Source organism: Hyperolius riggenbachi, chromosome 1 (assembly GCF_040937935.1).
Source record: "Hyperolius riggenbachi isolate aHypRig1 chromosome 1, aHypRig1.pri, whole genome shotgun sequence".
Lineage (NCBI taxonomy): Eukaryota > Metazoa > Chordata > Amphibia > Anura > Hyperoliidae > Hyperolius > Hyperolius riggenbachi.
Window position 1 is genome coordinate 59877785 of NC_090646.1, and position 22201 is coordinate 59899985.

The following is a 22201-nucleotide window of genomic DNA, read 5'->3' on the forward strand; positions in this document are numbered from 1 at the left end:
CAGTGACCCAGCCCAAGAACCAACCCTCGACCAAAAACCTCTTCACACAAGGAGTCACTCAGAAAACATGTGCTGAATGCCGATTGAGGAGCAGACGAAAACAACACAACCAGCTTCCAAAAACATGCAGGGTTTCTTTGCGCTAAACAACATTCCTTAAGGTCTTACCTTCATCTGTAGACTCCAGACTGTTCATGCTTTCAGCCCTGCTCTGGTCCCTTGACATTTTTCCAGAGATCAGGAGCTCCTGGCGTACTCGGCAAGTGACAGGCTGTTAGCTTCTGCTGGAACAGCTGTGATCAGCCAGGTGCTCAGGTGGGGTGAGAAAAGAACAGGTGTTAGTGGCAGCTTGCTACGCGGCTGCTCCAAACAAGTTCAAGGTCACCTCGTGAAGTGTAGGTTCAGCTCAGCTAATACATTGACATAGTTAAGTAACTCGCTAAACTGCCATGGAGCCTGCAGCAAGACGGCTGTGGCCTCCTCACCTACACTGTCCCTTCTCCCTGGTGACAGGATCTGCCCCTTCCCCCAAAGCACACAGGAGGAAAACTCACTGCAAATCTCAACTACTCTTATAGAGGCAGGCAGTGCCCCGTGAAACGTAATCAAGATGAAGAAAGAATTTAGATTGAATGTCACAATGCAGAACACACAGGACTTAATGCCAGCATAGATCATGCGTACGTTAATGGATAGTAAAGAAGACTACTGTAGTAACCTGACAGTCATTAAATGGCTTTTGGTCGGCTGCCATCCACTGTCTGGACTCAACCGCAGACAAAGACACCTTTACAATGACTCCTCCGGAAAATAGGAGTTTAGCAGAGGGTAATAATATAAATTAGGCAATGCTGGCATCGATGGGAGCCAGAAATTGAGAGGTAATTGCAGCATTGGGATAGGCGGATATGTCCAAGAAAAAAAAACTGTAGGGTCATTGTGAGCTTGTGCAACAAAACAGAAGCAGAAACGCCTGGAGGCCAAAACGGGGAGATTAAGAGTCAGAACGCATGACTGCTACGGCCTTCAAGGCTATAAGACATAACTGTTTCTTTATTAACCTATAAAATTTGATAGATAAAATCATGCACTACACACATTCATAACAGAACATGTAGAGGGGAATGTGGTATAGGATATCATTTATACAGTGAGATGCGAAAGTGTGGGCAACCTTGTTAATTGTCATGATTTTCCTGTATAAAAATCGTTGGTTGTTACGATAAAAAATGTCAGTTAAATATATCATATAGGAGACACACACAGTGATATTTGAGAAGTGAAATGAAGTTTATTGGATTTACAGAAACTGCGCAATAATTGTTTAAATAAAATTGGGCAGGTGTATAAATTTGGGCACTGTTGTCATTTTATTGATTCCAAAACCTTTAGAACTAATTATTGGAACACAAATTGGCTTGGTAAGCTCAGTGACCCCTGGCTGTAATGAACGGTGAAGCACAGAGAGGATCTGATTACCGGTGATCTGCAGTATCAGTATCACCGATAATCCGATATACCAGCTAACCTCTGTTCACCTGAGTAGAGAGTAGTGTTTGGTGTAACAGTAACACTTAGAGGACTAGGCCTCAGTGTAGTAGGGAGTACTACACAGATTCCTTCCGGAGACCTGAACTCTCTAAGGCGGGAGAAGTCAGGCTGAAAGAGTAGGAAGGTTTGTCTGAAAGTGACACTCTGGAGGAAGTGTCACCAACAGGACGGGGAACCGCCTCCAACAGTAAGGTCGGTTCTCGAGGTCGGACAAGCCAGGTTGTAAACACACGGACAGATAAGGTACAGATACAGTAGGCAGAGCCGGAGTCTAAGGTACAGGCAGGGTTCGGCAACAGAGTATCAGAAATATCGAGGTACAAGATCAGGAGGCAGAAACAGAGTCTAAGGGCGAGCCGGGGTTCGGCAACAGAGTATCAGAATGGCAAGGTACAAGATCAGAGTTCAGGAGGATAGTCAGGCAGGCAAAAAGTCATAACAGATAATCACAATCAAACTAGTACTTTAGCTATCAACAGAATCTAGCTAAGTGTAGGATTACAGCTCCAGCTGGTCCCGGCACACTTAAGGATCTGACTACAGGTGTGAGTGCTCCCACGTATGTGTTCGCAACGCCAGACACCAGAGAAATGACCAACTAGCAGTATATATACACAAGCCCCTCTCCAGCACCTCCCTAAGTGCTGGACCAATGGGGAGCGGAGCCAGAGTCAGCTGACCAGCCTGGTCAGCTGACTCACTTCTGCCTGTCATATATGCTCTGCCTCAGCGCGCGCGCGTCACTCTTAAGGCTGGTGGACTATGAGTCCCAGCCACACCAGCACTCTCCCTGGCATCCGCTTTCACCGCTACTCACGCGGCGTGCGGCGGCTCCTCCATGCGGCGCCGCCATGCTTGATACGGAAGCAGCCGCCCCGCTCTGAGAGCGAGCGGCTGCGCTTCCACGCATTATTACACTGGCCTACATACACAGGTGAATCCAATTATAAGAAAAAGTATTTATGGGGGTCAATTGTAAGTTTTCCTCTTTTAAATTTCTCTGAACAGTAGCAACACGGGGGTCTCAAAACAACTCTCAAATGACCTGAAGACAAAGATTGTTCACCGCCATGGTTTAGGGGAAGGATACAGAAAGCTGTCTGAGAGACTTTAGCATTCTGTTTCCTACAGTTAGGAACATATTGAGAAAATGGAAGACCACAGGCTCAGTTCAAGTTAAGGCTCGAAATGGCAGACCAAGAAAAATCTCAGATAAACAGAAGCGACGAATGTTAATAACAGTCAGAGTCAACCCACAGACCAGCACCAAAAACCTACAACATCATCTTGCTGCAAATGTAGTCATTGTGCATCGTTCAACCATTCGGTGCACTTTACACAAGGAGATGCTGTATGCAGATGAAGCCTTTTCTCCGCCCACAGCACAAATGGAGCCGTTGGAAGTATGCTAAAGCACATTTGAACAAGCCAGCTTCATTGTGGAATAAGGTGCTGTGGACTGCTGAAACTAAAATTGAGTTATTTGGGCATAACAAAGGGCGTTATGCATGGTGGAAAAACAACACAGCATTTCAAGAAAAACACCTGCTACCTACAGTAAAATATGGTGGTGGTTCCATCATGCTGTGGGGCTGTGTGGCCAGTGCAGGAACTGGGAATCTTGTCAAAGTTGAGGGACGCATGGATTCCACTGAGTATCAGCAGATTCTGGAGAACAATGTCCAGGAATCCGTGACAAAGCTGAAGCTGCGCCGGGGCTAGATCTTTCAACAAGACAACGACCCTAAACACTGCTCAAAATCCACTAAGTCATTCATGCAGAGGAACAAGTACAACGTTCTGGACAGGCCATCTCAGTCCCCAGACCTGAATATAATTGAAAATCTGTGGTGTGAGTTAAAGAGAGCTGTCCATGCTCGGAAGCCATCAAACCTGAATGAACTAGAGATCTTTTGGAAAGAGGAATGGTCCAAAATACCTTTAACCAAAATCCAGACTCTTATTGGAACCTACAGGAAGCGTTTAGAGGCTGTAATTTCTGCAAAAGGAGGATCTACTAAATATTGATTTATTTTCTTTTTTGTGGTGCCCAAATTTATGCACCTGCCTAATTTTGTTCAACCAATTAAGCCTTCTGGACTGGTTGTTACGAGAAAAAATGTCAGTTAAATATATCCTTACCCTAAACCATGATGGTGAACAATCTTTGTCTTCAGGTCATTTGAGAGTTATTTTGAGACCCCCATGTTGTTGAAATTTAAAAGAGGAGGAAAACTTACAATTGACCCCCACTCTCTCAGAAGCCTTGCTTTTTACTTTTAAATATGCATGTAAACATGAAATATTCCTATTTTTTTTTCATATTATAAGCTTGTGATGGATGCAAAACAGAAAAAATGCACTTTTATTTCTAAATAAAATATTGTCGCCATACATTGTGATAGGGACATAATTTAAAGGGGAACTGAAGAGAGAGGTATATGGAGGCTGTCATGTTTATTTCCTTTTAGTCAATACCAGTTGCCTGGCAGCCCTGCTGGTCTATTTCTCTGCAGTAGTATCTGATTAAAACCAGAAACAAGCATGCAGCTAGTCTTGTCAGATCAGACTTATAAGTCTGAACCACTGAAACACCTAATCTGCTGCATGCTTGGTCAGGGGCTATGGCTAATAGTATTAGAGGCAGAGGATCAGCAGGGCTGCCAGGCAACTGGTATTGTCTAAAAGGAAATAAACATGACAGCCTCCATATACCTCTCTCTTCAGTTCCCCTTTAAACGGGACTATTAGGCAAATACAATACGTGGGTTTTAATTATGGAGGCATGTATTATTATAAAACTATAATGGCCGAAAACTGAGAAATAATGAATTGTTGCTGTTTTTTTCTTATTCTTCCTGTTAAAATGCATTTACAGTAAAGTAGCTCTTAGCAAATTGTATTACCCAAAGAAAGCCTAATTGGTGGCAGAAAAAACAAGATATAGATCAGTTCATTGTGATAAGTAGTGATAAAGTTATAGGCTAATGAATGGGAGGTGAACATTGCTCAGATGCATAAAGTGAAAACGACTGAAGGCTGAAGTGGTTAAACAATTATTGCACACTTTCTGTAAATCCAATAAACTTCATTTAATTTCTCAAATATCACTGTGTGTGTCTCCTATATGATATATTTAACTGACATTTTTTTATCGTAACAACCAACGATTTAAACAAGAAAATCATGACGATTAACAACGTTGCCCAAACTTTCGTATCCCACTGTACAACCAGTCAGGAGAACTTGTCACAAGGCCTAACAAGATTGGAGAGGCATTTACCTCCTTTAAGAATGATATAATTTAGACAGACCCAATGATAGATGCAGGAAATTTCTATCTAGGGTTCAGATGCTTACTTTGAGTGAGAAGGAGATTGTGAAGAATTAAATGCTCCAATTTTAGAGGAAGAATTTAAAAAGGTTGTGACTGGTGATGTGAAAGCAGGTAAGAGTTCGGGCCTGGACAGATTTACTAGTGAGTTTTATAAACGTTGTATGGAAGAGCTGTCGGACCCTTTTTGTGCCACGGTGAATGACCAGCACAGAGGAAAACTGTTCTCGGACCTATCAAATAGGGCTACTATCACACTGATACTGAAAGAGGGCAAAGATAAGAAGGACTATGCCAACTATCGCCCAATTTCACTGATCAAGGTTGAAACTAAAATGTATTCCAAGATCCTGTCAAACCATTTGACAATGTTGCTCACAAATTTTTGTCAATGTAATTTTTGCATCGAAAATGCTATTTTCGATTTTGAGAAATGTTTTATAAAAATACATTGTATTTTCGCAATGTGGTGAAAATTTGAGAAAATACAAAAATTGTTGTTACCGCAAAAACACAAAACCTTTTTTTTTTTACAGTGAAAAAACATTTTTTATATTTCATTTGCAAAAAATCACAAACTTATACAAAATTATTTTCAATGGCATTTTCACTCAAAAGTCGAATTTAACATTATTTTCACACAAAAAATGTATGGGAAAAAAATATTGGCTTTAGGATGGGCCGTCAGATGAGTGACAATCTTGCAGCAGTGAACAATTTTGCCTGTTGAGAAAAGAAGACAGCAGCTGTCCTCTTGGCAATAGATGCAGAAAAAGCGGTTGACAGGCTGTCTAGAGACTTTCTTGGGGTGACCCTAACCCGATTTTATTTGGGAGAAGGACTTTATCAGTAGAATTCAAACGTTATAAATAAATCAGACAGCCTGTATCAATATTAATGGGCAGCTAACAGGAGAATTTTAGATTGCAAATTAAGTATGTCAGGGATGTCCTCATTCACCTCTTTTAGATAACCTAGCTATGGAAACATTAAATCGGACTATTCAGGATAATGAGCAAAGTTGTGGTCTGCAAGTGGGAGTTCTGTAAATTAAGCAAAGAGCTTATAATGATCTGACCTTGACCCCGACAGACCCAACTACAGAGGCTTTAAAAAATTCTTAATGAGTTCTCCCTATGCTCAAACTACAGATTAAATGAAAAAAAGACTCAACTGCTGAATTTAGGTTGTAATAATGAGACAGTTGACCAAATTAATGCACTAGCCATGTTCCGGTGGTAGGCTAACAATATCACCTACCTGGGGATGAAGGTCTGCAGCGACCCTCGGACATACTTCTCTGTAAATTTTATAGATACAACAACTAAGCATAGTACCAAAGCCCTAGAATCTTGAGGATAAATCTATATTCAACATTATTCAGGGTAGCTATTATTAAATCGTTTCTATCTCTCTAAGATCCTTTTTTTTAATACAAAATATTCCAGTTGGAATCCCCTGAGTGTTGTTCCACTTCCAGGCGGTACATAGACTATTTCAAAAATGTATTTGGCTTAATAAGCCCTCTAGGATTGCATATCGTTACCTTACAAGGAACAAAGAGGAAGGTGGTTTAGCTGCACCAGATATAGCTCTATACCATGCAGCAAACCAGCTTAAAAGGATCTTGGACTGGGGGTGTTCAGGGGGAAAAATGTAATAGAGGCTGCATGGGTGGCATGGCTGGATTTCAGGCAAGGCCACATAGGCCATGGCCTAGGAAACCAGGAAAGCAAGGGGCAGCCTGGTGGCAGCAGGGTGGTATTAGCAGTTAGCCTGCAGAACATTTATCCTGCTACACAGAGTTTGCACATAGCGATGGGTGGCTACTAGCAGCCGGATCTTGCACTCGGGGATGAAAGGGCAGTGAATGGGCACTTACAGTGATCTCTGAGCCGCCTGTCACTCACTGAATGTGCTGCTCACCAAGAATCTTACAATATAATCCCTGCCATCATGTCACTTACTTTCCACAGTGGATCTTATAATGTAATCCCTGCCATCTGTCCTCAGAGAAGTCTACAATCTAATCCCTGCTGTGTTGGATGATGCTGTTGGCCCGGGGGCAGCTGGTGATAGTGGGCCTTGGGCGGTAAAAAGTACAAATCCGGCCCTTCTGGGTGGATCTCAGATTGGTCTCCTCTTGGATGTGGAGCACTATTATAAAGCTTGTAGGTACCACATCCCACCCCTTTATCAATTCAATGTTGGCAGCAATGTTGACTTGATGAAACAGGATGGACAAAAAAGTCAAACTCCACTCCAAACTCAGCAGAATAATTTTGTCCCTGGTCATTCCCTGAGCTGCTTTAGTGTGAATAATCTACATAAAGATAGCCCAATAGTGGCTCTTTTGAATAGAACAACTGTTCCATCAAGTCCCCCTAGGGAAACTCCAAGTATGTAGTTTTCTAAAACACTAGAAAGGAGATGCCAGGTAAGAAGTGACCTTAATGAATTTGAAATTTGGGTTAGCGAGGGGATATTCCCAAATAAAGTGCTGGGCACTTTATACAAATTCTTGAGTTATACAGAAGAATCTGGTGGAAGTAGAGGTGTCCATAAGCGGAATAAAGAGCTAGAAGCCAGGTTGGAAGATATATACTGATGGTGTGCATTCAAAGACATCTGGTTGCCAGCCAGTATGAATGTCCAGCTGACCTAATTTAAGCTGGTATCCAGGTGGTATTGTATCCCCAGAAAGAGGGAGGAACAGGGGAGGTGGTCAGACTAGGGTTGCTGGAGATGTGGAGCACGAGCGCCGAATTATAAACATTGGTTCTGGGACTGCAATAAGATTAGGGGGTTCTGATTAGAGATAGAATCCTTTATTAGGCACAATTATGACCCAGATTTCGCAATAGGAAAGATCTAGGAACTAAACGGGAAATAGGGAAAGGGAAAGATCGAAGAATATTTAGTTTTCTAAGAAACGGAAGATGTTGGCGCTTTATAAATCAATAATAATAATAACAACAACAAATAGCATTTGTAAAGCGTTTTTCGCCCGTAGGACTCAAAGCGCGTAAGCATGACTCAGACCAATAATTGGTTGATTGGTAAGTCGTGGAACAGAGGAAGATTTCTATAAGTCCGGAAATGCCAAGCTAAACAGGTGGCTTTTCAGTCTGGATTTGAATAACTCCAGGGATGGGGCTGTCCTTACTGGGTATGGTAGGGAGTTCCAAAGAGTAGGGGCAGCATGATTGAAAGCTCTGTCTCCAAAGGTTTTGAGGTGCACTCTGGGAGTGACCAAGTTTATAGAGCCTAATAATAATGTAATTTTAAATCTGTTCACTTACGGCCAGGAAACTGATAATTGATAGATGGATGAGCGACATGCTGCCTTGTTTTCTAGTATGGCATTGTGCGAACTGTACTCGTGCATACGCAGTACGGCCACGCTCATTCATGCTCGCACAGAGGGCTCAATGTTCCATGAGGCCCAGAGGAAAAGTAAACTGGCCCCTCCCCCATCTACCCCTCGACTCCTCTGTGCTCCCCAGGACCCTGCATGATAGCAGCAGTGTATCTATGCACTAATTCACTGAAGGAAACAGCTCTATTGTCCCTTTAGTTTCCAGTGAGGAGTGTAAAAAAAGACTGTAACCAAGGAATGAAGTTCATAACAATCAGTAGCTGATACCCCCTTTCCCACAAGAAATCGTTACCTTTTCTCAAATAGATCATCAGGGGGCTCTGTATGGCTGATATTGTGGGGAAACCCCTCCCACAGTGTGACGTAAGGACCATGGTCCTGACAGTTTCCTGTCTGTGAGCCTTGTTGCATTCTGGGAAACAACAGCTGTTTAAAACTGCCAAGCAACCAGTATCTTCCTCTGTGCATAAAAAATACCTATAAAAAACACCTTTTAGCCTATTGCAATGTTAGTGGGTGTGGTTATAATGGCAGTTGGTGCTGTCTAGTTTTTTCTCGTCTTCCAGTAGTAAAGATGATGACCTGCAGGCTCATTGTGGATTAAACAACGTGAATATATTACATGGCGAATATCAATCATTTCTTGATCTTCTATTTCTTAATGTCTCACTTTGCAATAATACTACGGTAATTCCTATATTTGTATAGCGCTTTTCTCCTGACGAACTCGAAGCGCTTATGAAGCAGCCACTAGAGGGCGCTCTGTAGGCAGTAGCAGTGTTAGGGAGTCTCTCCAGTCTCCAAGAACTCCTACTGAATAGGTGCTGGCCTACTGAACAAGAAGAGCCAAGATTCAAACCCTGGTCTCCTGTGTCAGAGGCAGAGTACTTAACCCTTACACATTACATTTATTTTTTTCCCTCTTTTGCTAAAGTTCCTCTTTAAGAAATTTTGCCTTGCCTGTAGGATCGCTGGTCAGTGTTAATGAAGGCTTCACCACGTTACTTATTTCTCTTTGTCCCATTTTAGTCCATGAGCAGCTATAGGACAAGAGTCCTTTCTGTGTCTGCTCTGGCTGGGCCTCCCCTTGTCTAAACAGCTGCCAGGCATTGTCCATGGTGCTGAAGCCACGCTGTGCATCATTCACTGTACACATAGGGAGTAACAATTTCTAGCAAACTTTATTGGGGGGGGGGGGGGGGGGAATTGTAGACTATTTGTTGCCTAGGATCTACTTTAAAGGGATATCACCCCCCCTACTGCAGCAGTGGCTGGATAGTGTTAAAGGCCTCTGACATAGGAGACCAGGGTTCGAATCTCAGCTCTTCCTGTTTCGGAAGCCGGTACCTATTCAGTGAGGAGATCTCGGGCAAGACTCCCTAACACTGCTTGAGCGCCCCCCAGTGGCTGCAGCTTGTGCTTTTGAGTCCGCCAGGAGAAACCATGATATACTGGTAAATGGGCAACATTACAAGAACCAGAAGTTCCCTGAAAAAACCGCACCACTCAACTCAGAGGTACAAATTTATGACATCTTTATTCAGTACACAAAACCATAAAAACAATTAAGATCAACATCAAGGAGCACTCCGCACAAATGTATAATCATATAGTAAGTAACAATCAACTCACAAACGTCCTGCGATATTAACATTGTATATATGTATATAATATGTACTCACACCATTGTGAGATATGAAAGGTTAAATAAATACATAAATGATTCCCCGGATGATCAGGTACAGCCCCTCAACTAATAAAGTGCAAATGCATATAGTGTATAAAAGGACTGACAAGTCCTATATAAACAATAAAGATGGAGGATCAATGTAAAAACCTCCACGTAAAACAGTGTGTGAAAGATCTGCAGCCGTGAATGTGAGAGATGAAAACCACTACGTGAAAACAATACCCCCAAGGAAGAGGGGAGTGAAAAAAGTGTCTGGAGGCTGTAGCTTACCGGGTGGCAGTGCGGTGAGATGGCAAAGAGGAGAGCGCCCCCGTGATAGGCCGTCGCGATTCGCTGCCTGGGATGTGCAGCTTCGTCTGGGCATAAGGACCTGGATATTTGGCCGGCGTTTATATCCATACAGGACCTAAGTGGGCGGAAACTAAAGTCTCCCTAAGCTTTCTGTAATGGTGCGCGGCCGCGCACTCTGAGGAGGCAGAGACGGCGTCAAATGACGTCGCTCCACTTCCTCCCCCTATACTAAAGGCACCTGGGAAATGTAGTCTAGATGTGTACTCGTGAAAAAAGCCGGAAGTTTAAAAGGATGCGTACTTAAAGAACAATGTAATCCTTCAATACCTATATACAATATATTTTTACATTGATCCTCCATCTTTATTGTTTATATAGGACTTGTCAGTCCTTTTATACACTATATGCATTTGCACTTTATTAGTTGAGGGGCTGTACCTGATCATCCGGGGAATCATTTATGTATTTATTTAACCTTTCATATCTCACAATGGTGTGAGTACATATTATATACATATATACAATGTTAATATCGCAGGACGTTTGTGAGTTGATTGTTACTTACTATATGATTATACATTTGTGCGGAGTGCTCCTTGATGTTGATCTTAATTGTTTTTATGGTTTTGTGTACTGAATAAAGATGTCATAAATTTGTACCTCTGAGTTGAGTGGTGCGGTTTTTCAGGGAACTTCTGGTTCTTGTAATGTTGTAGGTTTATGGTTCCTTTCTGCACACTCCTCATCTATCTACCTATTTACTTAGATTCCATGATAATGTGGATGGTGCTTGCCCATTTGTTTTGTCTTTCTAGTAATACTGGTAAATGGGGTATACTGGTAAATGTGTCTTGTCTACTACACACACGACAGTCCCACTTTGGGAACCTCTTTCAAAACTATTGTTAATATATGCATTTTTCTACTGCAAATGTGTTTAACTTACTCTAAACTTTATTCCCATCAATTAAATTGATAGTTTTTCTTAATTTTATCATTTGAAAATAAGAAATATAATGCTGATAGAAAGGACCAGTGTGGTCTGAATGATAAAATGACACTCTTTGATTCTGCATTCTTTGTGATATGCATGGTGAGGGGTGTGGTGGGGGCGTGGTTAGAGGTGTGGCTTATGAGCTACTTTGGCAGGTATGAGCTACTGAAGTTGGATTCTTAAAAATTATGATCATGTTGAGACTGAGGAATAACCCCAGGGCCGGATTTAGGCCTAGGGCACCACAGGAATAAGGGCACCAAAGCAGCAGACTCAGTGGTGCAGCATCTGCAAGCTTGCAGAGAGATCTGACGAGCGCCTGATCTCCCTGCTGCCAGCCACCTGTGCTGCGGCCACCTTGCTCTACTCTGGGGACGTTTGCATTGTGGCTGGCACCATGGACTTGGGCAGCATTGGAGACAGAAGGGAAGAAGAAGCTTCTGCAATGGAGACGAGCAGAGAAGTGAGTGACACTGATGGCTGCTGCGGTGTGGAGGCAAGCTTTTCTGAAGGGGGGGGGGGGGGCGGAAAGGGAGAGATTAAGGGATCATCAGGCTACCTATAGTAGAGGGAAAGAAGGGAGGGGTCATCTGGCTACCTATACTGGAGGGAAGGGGGGAGGGGTCATCTCGCTACCTATACTGGTGGCATTATAATAAGCAGGGCCGGATTTGTACTCTTTACCGCCCAAGGCCAATGTCACCAGGGGGGGCGGCTGGAGACATTGGCCTTGGGTGGTAAAGAGTACAAATCCGGCCCTGAATAACCCCCACTCCTGAAGCCACAACCTTACCATGGATTTAGTCTCACCATGGACTTAGGAACCAAAGAACTGAGACCCCGGTTCCCATTTACTCAGGAACACCTCCCTCCCCCTCCAGTCACTGGCTGAACTACACTGCAGGGGCGTAACAATAGGCCCTGCAGCCCCTGCGCCCGCGGGGGGGCCCGCCCCCCCCCCCCCCAGGGGCCTGCTCGGGGCCGTTTTGTGGGGGCTGGAGGGGTGGCAGCATGAGGGGAAAGCCTTGGCCACAGTCGGCGGGGAGAGGGGAAGTTCCTCCCCTCTCCCTCACCTCGGGGCTCTCCCCTCCAGCTAGTTACCGTCTGTGGGCAGCGGGCAGCGGCGGCAGATACATACCTTCTTCCTTGCGTTCCATCGCAGCCTTCTCGCTCTAGCGGCTGACGTCACTTCCGGAAGTGACGTCAGCCGCTAGAGCGAAAAGGCTGCGATGGAACGCAAGGAAGAAGGTATGTATCTGCCGCCTCCGCTGCTGCCCGCTGCCCACACACGTTCACTAGCTGGAGGGGAGCGCAGAGGGGAGAGCCCCGAGGTGAGGGAGAGGGGAGGAACTTCCCCTCTCCCCGCCGACTGTGGCCAAGGCTTTCCCCTCATGCTGCCACCCCTCCAGCCCCCACAAAACTGGCCCGAGCGGGCCCCAGGGGGGGGGGGGGGGGGGTCTGGGGGGGGGGGCCCGCTCTGAATTTCTGCAGGGGGGCCCGGCGGGGCTTAGTTACGCCCCTGCTACACTGTATAATCTAGGCTAACACTGCCTATTTTACTGTCAAAGACCAATTTTCTTGCTCCCTAACTTTAGCCTGCACTGATAGAAACAGCTCAACAACGAGGCTGTTTCCAATGCACAGGCCACATGTACCAACAGGCACAGTGGGCATGTGCCTAGAGGTGGCTGGTCTTAGAGAGGCAGTTAAATATGCCCACCCCCCTTATCCCACCCTACAGACAGTAGTTGTCTGCCTACTATTTCACCTCCCAATTCAGAGTTTTACAAGGAAACAGACAGTACATGTTTTTATGCTGCTTTTGGTCTCACATGTATTATGGACTATATGCAAAGGACCTTTGTATGTCAATCACCCACATCCCTCCAGCAGTCACTTTTTTCCAGTGTGCCTGGGCGATGTGGGTGATTTTAGGAGTCCTGAGCGGTGAGGATCTGGTAGGGTCTCTTCCTCCTCACATTAGAGCATACATATTAAACTCCGGCCCGTGGGCCAAATCCAGCCCTCGGAACCATCAGATTTGGCCCTCAGGTGGTTTCCCCACTTTGCATTATGTTTGGCCCACTCTAGACCACCAGAGAAACTATATTGGAGGGAAAGCCCTAGATTACCATGGAAGCCATATGGGGAGGGGGAAAGCACTAAGTACTAGAGAGCTATATAGGAGAGGGAGGGGGCCACTAGCCACCAGGGAACTGTATAGGGGAGGGAGGGGGCCACTAGGCACCAAGGAACTGTATAGGGGAGGGAGGACCACTAAACATCAGAGAATTGTATAGGAGAGGAAGAACCACTAAACACAAGGGAACTGTATAAGGGAGGGAGGAGGGCCACTAGACACCAGGGAATCATAGAGGGGAAGGAGGGGGGGCAATAGATACTAGGGAACTGTATAGGGGATTGAGGGTGGCTATTTGACATCAGGGAACTATATAAGGGAGAGAAGTGGCCACTAGACATTGAGGACATTGAGTTCGGCCCCCATCCCAGAGCTCAATTTCAGCCCACTTTGTATTTGAGTTTGACACCCCTGCACTAGAGTGTGGAGGTTAGCGGACATGGGTGGAAGGGGGGGGGGGGGGGGGGTTATGTGGCATTAGCTCGTGTTCTTCAGCCCCACCCCCATTGCACACACACTAGTGTAATTACAGTATTACACAGCCCAGCGTGGTACCAAAGGGGAAAGTCCAACACATTAATCCAGATAGCATGACATGGAGCCCAAATGCGCTCATGTAATATTTAAATTACTTGGCACAGTTGTAAGGGAGCCAACACCATGTTAGGCTACCTCTGGCGACAGCACCCATAGCGCTGGCCATGTTTTCCTGTGTTGGATAATGTTTGGGCTTGACCTGAAAAATGCCAATGTCGAACATACAGTAGTCCAACACAGGATTGGAAAAAGTTAGTGTTTAGCAGCATAAAGTGGGAGTGTCCTAGATCTATCATGGGATCTACTAAGGGGTGGAGTTTAATGCATCCATTCTGTGCCAATAAGATCTTGAGATGTAATTGAACGCCATTAACGCTACAATCAAATTTACAGCATCATCAACCAAACAGCACCACCTAGTGGTCTTTTAACAGTACTACAAACTTGCAAACTTCCCTGAAGGATGCTACAGCAACCACATTTTGTAGCCATGGGCTAATATCCCAGGCTGGTAACCTGATGCCAGTGCGAGAGATCTACTAGCATTATTAGCCGTCTATCTTCAATATGGATTTTGACTCAAAGCATACTTGAAGTGAGAGGGATATGGAGGCAGACATATGTATTTCTTTTCAAATTGCCTGGCTGTCCTATTGATTCTCTGGCCCACAGGGGCGTAACAATAGACCCTGCAAGGGTTGCAGCCGCAGGGGGGCCCAGAAGCCACAGGGGGCCCCATCCTGAGAGACTGACAACTAAGGGCAAGTAGAGAAAAAAACGTTCTGCTCTCTGCACAATTGTTCTAATGACTGCATCTGCTCAGCCACTGACAATGAATCATACAAAGCTTTGCAGACAAAGATTTGTAGACAGTCCGTATTCAGTGTGCAGCAGGGTCTTGTGTACAATGTCCAGCCCCCAACCTCTACCTCTCCCCGAGTGCTCTGTCCTGGAGAAAGGGGGCCCCATCCAAAGTTTCGCAGGGGGGCCCAGTGATTTCTAGTTATGACCCTGCTGGCCCACATGCAATTACCTTTTTCTCCTGAGTGTTCTCCTGGGTGATATCTTCTTCACACCTTTCAGTAAAATGGATTTTAAACCACCAGCAAGCAAGAAAATACTCAAAATAGTTTTGGTAGAACGTTTCCATCTATCTTCTGGTACTTCTGCAAGGACCTCTGCTCTGCTGCTGGAAGGTGGGCTCTGGCAGGCTGGAGGCCTCAGGCCTGGTTGGCTCTGGCTGAAGGCCTGGCGGGGAATTAGTAAACTCTTCTTCTACAAGGACCACAGAGGAGAGGAGGCAGGTCACAGGTGCGTGTGGCCACAGGCAGGTAAAATGCAGGGCCGGTTCTAGACTTTATGCTGCCTGAGGCAAACTTGTGAGGATGCGCCCCCCGATTGGGAATGATCTTACAGCACCCATCAATTTACTCTGCTTCATTTAATGTTCTCACATGACATACTGCAGCTCAACACAATAGCACACTGGCTGGTTGTGAGTCAGTGACAAACAAACTGCTCACCCTCAGCCACTCCATTCCTCCTCAGTCAGGACAGCACTGCCACCTCCTCCCTTCTGCTGTACAAGTCAAATGAAGCACTGCTGCTTCCTGCCTCTCCCTCTCCTCACTCACTGCCAGACTCCTCACACAGCACAACAAGCTGCTTTTCCCCAATGATGACCTCTTCACCTCGCTCTCCTCTTGCTTCTCCTCCTACTCTGACTGCATGCTGCTAGTGTAAACACAGTACAATCACGCTGTAATCTCTGCACCAGATGCAAATGTTTCACATTACTTCATGAGAGAACTGTCTCTGTTAAAATGGCTTGGCTGTGAGCTCACGGCTGCAATAACCCACGGGGCGGAGCTTTAGCCTGACACATTACATTAGGTTGCCCTGCTGCTCCACCTTTCTTTTAATGTGGATGTGGCCAGTGCTGACAGCCAGGATGCACCATTTGAAATGAGGGGGGGGGGGGGGGGAGAGCTTTTCCATTTATAGAAAATGCCTAGCTCTGCTATCCTCCCCCTTCCCGGCGGCTGGACAGACTGTGGAGAGTCTCTGAAGTCACAAAAGTCATGAATGTTATTATTTTAAAAAAACCTCATACACTGGAGGTGGCCGCTGAGCGCCCCCCATATCGCTGTACCAAGGGATATTTGTCCCCTCTTGCTCCCTCTAGCTATGCCTCTGCTCCAACCCACTACCCTCTACATTGTAAGCTTGCAAGGGCAGGGACCTCTCCCTTGTGTTTCCTGTTTCTGTGTATGTTATAAAATGAACATGTACTGATGATGATGATAGTAATCTGCTAATTACGATTACGCATACATTTTCCCAATTACGCATATACCTAATTACATATTCGTAATTCAATTGACTTTGTATAATCATTCTTAATTACACCTGAATTTACTTGTAATTTACGCGTAATTTTGTGCCGACTCTGGCGGTGAATAGCAAATCACCCATACATGCTATTGCTACCAAATTGCTACATATGTTAGGGAGATTAGTGGGTACAAGTAAAAAAAAAAGAAACAGTTTTTCAAAAAGACCTAGTAGTTTTTGAGAAAATCAATTTTAAAAATGGTAAGAAGAATGTTTTCTTAAACCCAGAAAAATTACAGTTTAAAGAGACTCTGTAACAAAATTTTCATCTTTATTTCTTCTATCCTATAAGTTCCTATGCCTGTTCTAATGTGCTCTGGGTTACTGCAGCCTTTCCTAATTGCACAGTGGCTGTATTATCTCTGTTATATGATCTAATCTTCTCTCCTCTGTCAGCTCTGTCGGGCTCAGGCAGTCAGGCTGGAATGTGCAGGGCTGCTTGTGATTGGATAGAAGCTATACACACCCTCTCCAGGCCCCCTGCACACTCTGTATGACTCACACACTGAGCTACTCTCAGCCTATCACTTGCTATGTCTTTTGTTTGTAAACACTGCATAAAACTGGCAATTACAAGCCAGGAATGCAGCAGGGAGTGGCAGAAACAGCACAGAGGGGCCCAGGAGAACATAATGAATAGAATGGTATGCTTTTTATTGTAAGAATTTTACAGTACAGATTCTCTTTAAAAAACATTTTTTGTGCGTTTTTAGGTCTTTATGAACAATTATTTTTGAATCTTGTACCCACTTTTCTTCTTAACATATGTAGTAGTTTTGGTAGCAATGGCATGTATGGGGACTTTGCAATTCACTGCCAAAGTCGGCATGAATTATGCGTAAATTATGTGTAAATTCATGCTTAATTACGATATGGAACAATTAACTATGAAATGAATTACACTAGTCCCCCAAAATATCGCATTACGATTACGATGCGCAATTGTGTATTGCGGTGCGTCATTACTTATCATTAGTGATGTATTGATGTTTTCAAACTACACATCAATTGTATATATTTGTACTTGTTTTATACCTCCCAACTTTTTGAGATAAGGAGGGACACTTAAGCCACACCTAAAACCAGGCCCCTGACACACCCCTGATCACGTCCCCGCCACGCCCCTAGTCACACATGCCAAAAAAAATTCATAAGAAAAATATGTTGTTTTATTGTTCAAATCACACTGGTCCTTTCTATCCTGGTTTATTTTATTAACATTTGAATATAAAGAAATATATCAATTTAAAGGATGGGAATAAAGCTAAGGGCCCATTCACACTTGAGCGTTTTGCCGGCGATTTCAGCAAAACGCTCAAACGCTAGCACTTTTCAAAGCGCGAGGGTAATAACAGTCTATGGGCCCGTTCTCATTTGGGCGATTTGCGCAAATCGCCGCAAATCTTCCAAAACCGCTAAACTGACACGCAAATCTCGCTAAACCGCTAAACACGTAGCCTGCACCATTTTTAGGCGTTTTCCAGGCGATCGCGTTTCAGTGCTATAGAAGCACAAAACGCGATCACTAAAAAATCGCCAGGTGTGAATGGCGATTTTTTTTGGGCGTTAACCGCCAAAAAACGCCAGAGCCAAAACGCTAGCAAAAGCGCTAGCGTTTTGTAAGTGTGAATGGGGCCTTAGAGTCAATTAAACTCATTTTTTACTAGAAAAAAAACATATATTTACACAGATCTGTTCATCAGTCCTAAAAGAGGGACAATGGAGGAAGAAAGAGGGACAGACGGATTCACTTCCCAAAGAGGAACTGTCCCTCCAAAAGAGGGACAGTTGGGAGCTATGTTGTGTCACTGGTTGTCCTGATTGTACTGTGTTGAACAGCTCTTGTATCTATGCTCTCCATTACTATATGATTTTGCACTATGCATAGCCAGATATAAATAATGCAAATAATACAATTTGCATTCATTTGCCTGCAAGCCAGAGTGAGGCCAGGGGCTAGCAATGCCGCTGGAGTTAAAGTGGACCTGAACTCATAACTTCACCTCGGCTCTAAAAGATAAGCAATAGCATAATAACCTTTAAAGAAAAACATTTCTTTGTTACAGCTGATACAAACCCTGCAATAAATCGGAAGTGTTTCTATTACCTGCAGACATATTGTTAACATCCTGTGTTTACCAATTAGCTGCTCTGCCGAGGCAGCCAGCTGACACAGGGGAGACATCAACTTACAACTTATGCTTAGTCACAGATGAGGGGTGATTAGACAGGCTAAACTCTCTAACTACACACAGGGTGCATTTTCCTTCTGTCCTGTGCAAGAGTTCAGGTCCACTTTAAAGCACAGCATTCTCATCATTTTAACGACTGTAAGATCGCCTAACGCCAATTGGTGTCAAGTCCTAGGGCTGCAGTTTGCAGGAGATCGCGCACAGCTCGGGAGACCGAAACGCTGCGATCAGCATAACCTGGGGGACAAGAGAGCGATCGGCTCTCATAGGCAGAAGCCTATGACAGCGATCACGTGATTGGCCGGCTATGGGGAGGGAGGGGATTGCTAAAAAAAAACTCAGAAATAGTAAAAAAATATTTAAAAAATATGAACAAATATTTATTGCAAAAAAAATGAACAAGGGGGGGGGGGGGTTTGGGATTGGGGTAGTCAGACCCCACCAACAGAGAGCTCTGTTGGTGTGGAGAAAAGGGGGGGGGGATCACTTGTGTGCTGTGTTGTGCGGCCCTGCAGCTTGGCCTTAAAGCTGCAGTGGCCAATTATTTAAAAAAACAGCCTAGTCTTTAGGGGGGTTTACCACTGTGGTCCTCAAGTGGTTAAAGCGGACCTGAACTCTGGCACAGGACAGAAGGAAGACAGAGAGAAATGCACCCTGTATGTATTTTGGGAGTTTAACCTGTTTAATCCCCCCTTATCTGTGTCTAATCACAAATTGACTGTGATTGTAATTTCACCTCTCCCCTGTGTCACATGACTGATGAAGCAGATAAGCTCATTTGAAAGTACAGGATGCTTCCCTGAATGAGAAAGTAGAAACAGTGCAGATACATTTTAGGATTTGTTTCAATTGTAACAAAGAAATGTTTTTTGTTTAACCACTTAAGGACGACGCTAATTGAAATCTACGCCATTTGATGCTGATCTGGCTGCCATGGCGTAGATTTCAAGCGCGTTCTTGCCGCTTTCGTCGCTCCAGATGATCTCGCCACTGTCTCCCCGCCGCAGCTCACTTGCAGAGCCCTGTGAGCGGGTCAGGAGCCATTGGCTTACATTGATAGGCAGGGTCAGAAACCAATGAAAGTGGCTCCTGACCAGCTCACAGGAACTCTGGCGTTATAGAGACGGCAGAGTGGGTGGCTGAGGTTCCCAGCGTGCAGCAGCGACGGCGGTTGCGGTGATTCGTCAGCACTCGTCAGTGTTCTGCCGTTTCTGGTACCAGGGGACAGGGAATCTGGTCCTTTAGGGGGCAGAGACCACTGGTACTTAATTGGTTAACAGTCATTATGCTGTTGCGTATCTCTTAGAGCAGAGAGGACACTCTGAGCTTAGGTCCTCAACAGTTTATGGACTGACCTCTTGGACTCCCGAGTACTGCTATCCTCTCACTGTGGATGGATGTTGTGGAACGCGGGCGTATTGACCAGGCCTGAGAAGAGACATTGATTCTGTCTGTAATGGCCCCAGTTACTGAGATAAAGTCAGCTCTCTGGAGATCCAATTATCCCGTCTGAGAGGCAGGAGGAAAGTTGGTAATAACAAATAGTAATCTGTGATCACACATGTGTGCCTTGTTGGCTGCCTGACACTCAGTGCGCTGCTCTGCTCTGGGGATTATCACACGCTGCCGCATAAATAGCTCTTGTCAGGGCTACGCTAATGTAAGTATTAATGTCATCTAAAGGTATCTCTGTGCCAAAGGGACAAAAAAACACACCAAAAGTCAATTCAGCAAAATGGAATATTTTAGCCATTAGCCATGTTTCACGTCAGTCTCGTTACTTTAAAACCAAACTTAAAGTGGAACCATAATGACACATACGTAATAAATTATTCAGGATACCCATTATCCTGTTTTCAGCATCAGAAACGCTCCTTATAACTACCCGTAAATAAATTGCTGTGTATTGGTAAGTAACCCCGCCTTCCCAGTGATGGTTAGCCTAAGCTATGAGGTCATGCAGCCTTCTCCCCCAGAGCATTCTGGGAGATCATGTGATGTTCCTGCTCACTTCACAGAGAGGGGGAAAAAAACCATTCCACATCGATTCACCTTGCCAGAAGTAAAAATGCCGGAATCTCTGATATTTTTAAGGTGAAACTTGAAACCTGAGAATATCGTAAAGTCCATTGATTTCAGTAATCCAACTTAACCAGTTATTGAAACGGATACAGTCAGAGCAGGATCGTCACCAGGCAACCTAGGCAGGTGCTTGGGGCCTAGTGGGCATCAAAAGGCCAACCCGCCACCTTCTCTGACCTCTCTCTACTTCAGCTTACCTAAAGGACCACAAGGCGGCCCCAAATCTACTTCCATGCCTAAAGCCCCATTACATCTTAATCCATCTCTGGGTACAGTATATCTCCGCCCCTTGAGACTTCATCTTAGCTCCAGGGGAGTAGATATACACATTCTCGTCGCCAGCGGTTCATACATTGATCAGTGAAAGTGAAAGCATACACACATTACTTCCTGTGTAATGTGAATAAACTGGTGGGGGGCGGCATCTAGTGGCTAAAAAGTAAAAATGCACCCTTAATTAATTAACCCCTTACCTTTCCCCTCCCATAGTTACCAAATTAAAATGGCATTTAAAAAAAAAAAAGTTACCTTAGGGACTCAACTATTTTAATGTATGTCATGAGGGTATATTTCTGTCATTTTTGTAAGTAAGGGCTTTTAACTAGTGAAATAGTCTAAACGAGCGCAAAACGGAAAAAATACACCTTTATTTCCAAATATGGTAAGATATTTCATTGTATTAGGGACATAACCTTTTTTCTCTATTGTGGGCATAATTTAAACATTGTAATCATCGGGACAAATGTGAAAATAAAGCAGCATGTTTTATTTAAAAAAACAAAACTATAAGGCCCCGTTTACACTTAATCAGTTGCTCTCAGTTATAACTGAAAGAAAACTCAATTTCAAAGTAAGTCCCATGTTTTCCTATGGCACCTTTCACACTTAACGCGTTTAACTGCAATCTTCTTCCCAATGTACTGCAATGGAAAAAACGCATACCAACGCGCACTAACACACACTAACGCATACCAAATTATTAAGTGTGAACTGGGCCTAAGGGCTGAAAACTGAGAAATAAATGTTTTGTTTTTTTTTTTACTTTTTTTTCATATTATTTCCCTTTAAATGCATTTAGAATAAAATAATTTTTAGCAAAATGTACTACCCAAAGAAAGCCAAATTGGTGGCAAAGACAAAACAAAACTAGAAATAGATCATTTTGGTGTGACAAATAAAGTTATTGTCGAATGAATGGGAGGAGTACTGAAATATGAAAATGGCTCTAGTCTATAAGAACACCACTTGTCGTGGTCAAGTGGTTAAAAGGTGAAACTAATATATGAAAGTAACTCATTACATGCAAAGCGAGATATTTCAAGCATTTAATTGTTATAATTTTGATGAGAAACTCAAAATCTCAGACCAGTAGAATATTGTGAAAAGATTCAATATTCTAGGCTCAAAGTGTTAGGCCTCTTGTACACTACATGGAATTCCAATTTTTTCTATACGATCCGATTTTTGATTCCAATTAAAAAAAACGTAGCAGCATGCAGTACTTTTTTTTAATCGGAATAAAAAATCGGATAGTATAACAAATCGGAATTGCATGTAGCGTGCAAGAGCCTCAGACTGTTACCAGCTAAAAACACTTGCAAAGGGTTCCTATTTCAT